This window comes from Pelobates fuscus, chromosome 9 (assembly GCF_036172605.1).
Source record: "Pelobates fuscus isolate aPelFus1 chromosome 9, aPelFus1.pri, whole genome shotgun sequence".
NCBI classification, from domain to species: Eukaryota; Metazoa; Chordata; class Amphibia; order Anura; family Pelobatidae; genus Pelobates; species Pelobates fuscus.
Genome location: NC_086325.1, coordinates 101157798 through 101164301, shown reverse-complemented (window position 1 = coordinate 101164301; position 6504 = coordinate 101157798).

Genomic DNA, 6504 nt, shown 5'->3' with positions numbered 1-6504 from the left:
TGTGCTCCTGCATCTCAGGTATTTGGAGGTGCCATAGCGACTTGCTTTCTTCCCTTGTATCACAACCCCTAAGTGTTAAAGTCCATAGTGGGCACACCTTGCAGTAATTACGATTAAGGGGTGATCACAAATTAGCGAAACCTTCTGGGTGGTGGTTCCTCTTCCTCTTGTTGGTAGGTAGCCATTGGTTGAAGCCCAGTATGTCTAGGTTCTTTCGGGAAAGGGGCCTATTCAAGAATCTGCTTTACATGCAATGGAACAGTCCCTGCCTCAGGAAACTATGTTAGGAAACTATGCATTGGAACCATTGTGGGGGAATCAATTTGTGCTGGTAAACTAGCCTACATGATGTGGAGCTGTCCATTCTGTTTTGAGCTCCTATAGGTCTGGTGGACTCCGGCCTATGACTTGGTCTCCATCGGTAGAAGTGCAAAAGGTCCAGCCACCACATATTAATTGGGGGTAGTTAGAGGATGTCTCTCAGGGCCACAAAATCTCTATGTAAGCATGGGTGGTGCAGGGCCACTGTAGCAAATAGCAGCAGCCCTGTGGGCATAACCAATCAATAGCGAATCTTCCGTGAGCCGCCAAGATACTGGTATGCGAAATTCCAGGGTAGCGGGAGATTGGTCTTGGAAGAGGTGTAGACGGTGTAGATCATACACTACTTTATGTGTATCTCTAGCCACTTGTAAAACCTCTTCCTTGAGGCTCCAGGAAGCAGATGACATATCTTGAGGGACTGCCCAGTAGATCTTTCAGGAGTAGCGCCATGTGCATTCCTACAAACTCGATTGGGAGAGAGGCGAATGCTTTGGTGGTGATCCCTATTTTCCTCTAGATGCAGGGTAATCTGCTGGAGTTTTGTGGTTTGACACTCTAGGGTGTCAAAGGTCGCAGCGTGAGCAGTCACAAGGTTGTTGGGATCTGCCTTAATATGGGACACCTAGTCATTAAGCACCTGTAGATCATTATGCAGCAGATGCAGGTCTGATGTATGGAAGTTTGGAGGGTGGCATGTGCCACCTTTAGGTCTTCTTCAGTGGGTAAGGCCTTGATCAGTGCCACCTAGTCTACAGACTGTGAGGAGAACTCCCCGTCCCGGCCTGGAGACGACAGTGCTAACTTGGAGGCCACTGGGGAATGGCAAATGAGGTATTTTGGGGTGAATATATACTGCCGGAGAAACTGTATTATTGTGGAATGTGGGGACTCTGTTGGCTTAGAGGAGCCTATAGCGCGGGAGTTCTTTCCCATGATCGGCTCTATGGCAGTGTTTAAGCAGTTGGAGTCCTGATTGGGGAGGCTTTGTGCAGCTGCAGTTTGACCACCCCCCATTGTCGCTATTTTTTCTCAATAAAAGACCATTAAATTAACTCTATAGCGTTATGAATTCATACCTGTACTACTAAAACTAATGTGCCCTCTCTCTACTTAGATACAGGCCTCTCATTTGCAATAAAAATTTAAAAAGAAATCATTTACTTTTCAGTGCTCTGCCATCTGCAACATCGTTGAGGAGAAATGGCCTCATAGAGGAGCATTAAAGTTTCCCCATAGCCCACTGGGCTTCCACATCACGTGACCTAATTTTACTCAGTGAGTGCAGTGGAAGCACCTCTGCTGACTGTCATACTGGTGCCCCCTTTCACTCAGCACAGGTTTCACACACCTAAGGCCAGCCCTGACCCCACAGTAGGATCCCTGCAAACCTTAATTTGGGTCACAACCATGAGTTTGAGAACCACTGCCTTATAGTGTCTTCTGCTTCTTATGTCTTTCCAGTCTCTGCAACCTGTAACCCTTATTTTTGTTATGACTCAACTAAATTTCTTATTCCTTGTTGGACTACATCATTGCAAAGTTTCTGTTCTTGAACTGTTCCACTGACCCTCCCAGGTTGCATGTAGCCATTGGTTTATTTGGATCTAACTTTGGTTCCTGATACCCTTCCAGTCTCATACCTCCCAATATTGGGATGTATGGAATTAGGACAGGAGTATGCAGACCCTATGGGGTCACTGGCAATGCCCGCAATAGATGGGCTCACCTGAAATGGGTGCATGACAGCCTGGTATCAAGCACACAAGGCTGACAGCCTCTCTGACCAGCTGCAACACAGAAGACCATGTAGAGAGCACTGCTGAGGGTGCACATTGGAGGACAGTTCCATTGTGCACTTTAGTGTGGGACACCAGGAAACAAAATTGGGATGGCGGGACAGGACCCTAAAATAGGAACTACCTTGACAAAATCAGGACAACTTGCAGACCTACAGTCTGTTTTAATTCTCTGCTGCCATGTCCCCATCTTATCATAGACCCAATCTTTTGCAGGGCCCTGGGTGACAAAAATTTGAGGGGTCCCTACACTTCCCTTGTTCACACCAACACATACATAACTAGCTAGCTAAGTAGACATAAAAACAGAGTTGTCCATTCACATACATGTACATCGCCACATGCACATATACATACACATACCAAGACGCACATTAACACTCATCCACAGACACATAACACATATATACTAACACTCTTTAACATACACAAAAATACATAAACTAACACTGTTACTAACACACATAAACTCCTACCCGTCTTGCTGCCTCAGGTGGTAAGAGCTTCATCTTGTGTTCCTAATTTAATTTTACACATGCTGGCCTTTACACCAACTATGTCAATTTTATAGACATCAAAACCTTTTACATTTTATGAAGTTTGATTTGTAGTTCTCAAAGACAAATGTGGATGAAATAAAAGATGAGTGAACTAAGTTGATTGTAATTTTTTATTAATTTATTATTTTTATATTCACAGTATAAAAATCCTTCATATACTTACGCAGTAGTGATCCTTCCATAATTATACACTATTTACTTTATAATTGTCAGGAATTGACCAGGGGATTGCATACCCCCAACAAGAAAATCGCATCACTGGTGCCCCCTAAAGGAAATAGACCTACACAGAAAGGGGACAGGTCTGCCCAAAGATTTGGCAGATCAGCCTATGATGAATGCAAGCCAGGCGGCTGGCAAATCAAGCATACAGTCCCACTAAGGATAGTGCCTTGAGCATAGCAGAGTACTTCTTATGATGCATGCTTTCTGGGGACAGTTCCCTGGTATCCCTGAAATTGGAACACCAGGGAATAAAGTTGGTACAGTGGTACATGACCATAAAATCAGGGAAGTTCAGCAGAACTCAGGACAGTTGAGATAGAAACACAGCTGAGATGCAGAATATCTCCACATTACCTATTTTTGCAAATAATTGCAATTCCCTGTTACATTTCTGACATTTTTAAAGTCTACCTCATGAGGACAGTGGTCATTTGACAATAAAATTGCACATTTTAGGCAAATTAGACAACACAGAAAAAAAATCTAGGATTTGAGAATTTTGGCCTAAATTTTTCTTGTCATTTCTACACATTACCAGTTTAGTAAGAAAATATGTTAATGGTATCTTGTCTTCAAAGTCATAAGAAGCTAATGCATATATTAATTGATTAGAATTATATTTAAACCGACATACTTATCATTACTAAGAAGAATTTCAATTTTACAGAAATATTCAGTACATTAAAATAGCTTTCCATTAAACCGTTGAACTGTTTGTAAATCAAACGCTAGATCCAGAGGAAGAGGTTACTTGTTAATTTAATAAAAGAACCGCCAGCACGGAGTGCAACTCATCTGTCCAACACTACCCACCTCCTAAAGATGCGTTTAAATTTCAATCAAGCATTATCCTACCCCAGAAACAACATATAGAATGTACATTTGCATATAATCATTCCCACAACATCATCTTATTAGAGTTCTTGTTTTGTATTCCACATTCCCAAACAATTTTACCACAGTCAATATTGAGAGCACACATTTTTATATAAAGCATTTCATTAATAAAAAAAAACAAAAGCACAGGAAAACATTTAAAACATTTTAGATTTTTGTGATCACTTAAACAATTAGCAAACCAGTACATGTAACGTGGCCTGAATAATTGTTCAAAATAATAGGACACAATAACATTAGGATATATGAAATTGGAAAAAGGTGGATGGGCCTATGGCGTGTCCCACTTATACCACTTACATCACTTGCAGCGTCCAAAATGGATGATCCTGCCTAAAAATGAGTGGGTCACCAAAACCAGAGGTGTTTTTGCCTGACGTGTCTGCTAGGCTGAATGAGAGCCTCCCAGCGAAGTAGTTTTGCCTCTATGCTACTTTTTATTGCTTGATTTCCAAATAACATATTTTCCCCAAGAATGAAATAGTAAAACCTTGAGCCCACCAATTATTTATCATCAGTACACTAAGATTGTCAAACATGTGTACAATCAAACATTAACCTACCACAGGAATAATATATAGGATGTACATTTGCATATAGTCATCCCCCCAACATCATCTTATTTTTGGTCCTTAAGTTTCCCACAACCCTTTGTGCCCTTGTTCTTGTCATGTTTCCTACTTTTCCTCAATTGTTTCACTTAAAAGCCTCTCTTTCTGTCATTTTCTAATTTTAAAGGGACACTATAGTCACCTGAACAACTACAGCTTATTGAATTTGTTCTGGTGAGTAGAATCATTACATTCAGGCTTTTTGCTGTAAACACTGTCTTTTTAGTGAAAATGCAGTGTTTACATTACAGCCTAGTGATAACTTCACTGGCCACTCCTTAGATGGCTGCTAGAGCTGCTTCCTATCTCAGTTTTGCCTGGTGTGCATCCAAACATTCAGTGTCTCCTCCCTCTGCATGCAGACACTGAACTTTCCTCATAGAGATTCATTAATTCAGTTAATCTCTATGAGGAGATGCTGATTGGCCAGGGCTGTGTTTGACTTGTACTGGCTCTGCCCCTGATCTACCTCCTTGACAGTCTAAGTAAGCCAATCCTATGGGGAAGCAGTGTGATTGGCTCAGAACAACACTTCTGATGATGTCAGCAGACAGCTTGCAGGTCTGAGGCAGACAGGGGCAGAGCCAGCAGCTTCAGGCTTGAATACAAATACGATTTTACTATATTTAGGGAGGATAGATGGGGGCCATATTTATGGTCAAAAATATATATATTTGTGTTCCTGACCCTATAGTGCATCTTAAATTAATTATTCTTCCTTTATTTTTTTCACTTTTCTATATTAGTTACTTAAGCTTGCATTACATATTTGTTTCTTACATATTCATGCTCAGTAACTTTGAAACATTTGTAGTATTGCTTCTTTATGTATCTGTGACATGGACTGAACAATCCAAGTAAGTATATGCTACATTATTGCTTTTTTGTTCCTGTTTTTTTTTTTTTTTTTATCTTTAATACATTTTACATTGAAAAAAGAATAACTATATACATGAACACATATATATATATATGTACAAGGGTTTTATTTATTTTCAATTAAAGGGATTCTCCTGTGCCAGAAAAACAAACCTGTTTCCCTGGCACTAGAGAATCCTGGAGTGCCCCCCTCCCTCCTCGCTGAAGGGGTAAAACCCTCTGCGCTGGGTCAGGCTCCGCCCATGCTCCTCCCGGAGGCTGACATCGGCGGGGGAGACCTGAAATGCACGTGCGGCAATGGCCGCACGCGCGTTAGACCTCCCCATAGGAAAGCATTATTCAATGCTTTCCTATGGGGAAAATCTGACGCTGGAGCTCTGTGAGGACGTCCAGCGTCAGATAACGGACCAAAAGTCCGTTTGGATTCCAGAAGCCCTCTAGTGGCTGTCTGTTAGACATATAGGGCAGACTTAGAGCTGCAATGTAAACATTTCAGTTCTCTGGAACTGCAATGTTTTACATTGCAGCACTAAGTGCAAAAGGGTCACAGGACCCAGACTACTTCAATTAGCTGAAGTGGTCTGGGTGCCTACAGTGTCCCTTTAATAGAAAGGCTCAAACTGTCTCGACACTGCCCTGCTGTTAGCAGCATGTCATTATTTTCAGGAAATAAGAATGCATACCTCCCAAGTGTCCCTATTTAGGAGGGACCGTCCCTATTTTGGATCCAAATTCCTCGGTCCCTCTTTTCTATCCTAATATCCACCTATTCTAGGAGCTCTATTTTGTTGGTGTGTCTGAATTTCTAACAGAGCTCCACTGCAATAATACTCACAGTAACATGTTTTTAAACTACAATAAATGTATTTAGAAATCAGTCTGTGTAAATAAAATAAGATGCTCATTTTCTAAATTACATTCTAGTTGCATAACTTGTTATCAGTAAGTCACCTAGAATTTCTCAGAACAGCTACACCTCTATTTACACCCCTAAAATCAAAGTGTCCCTCTTTGTCCATTTAAGATGTTGGGACAGATGGTTGTGTGTTTCCCTGTTACAAACTTCTCACTTTTAATGCTTATTAAATACCATACTGCATTCTTTTTGCAGCAATGTTTAACAGACCAGTGATAGTTATGAGTGTAGAAGGTATGTGCATAAAATAAAGAATTGGCCCTATAGCAATAATAAAGGAAATAGAGGGACAGCAC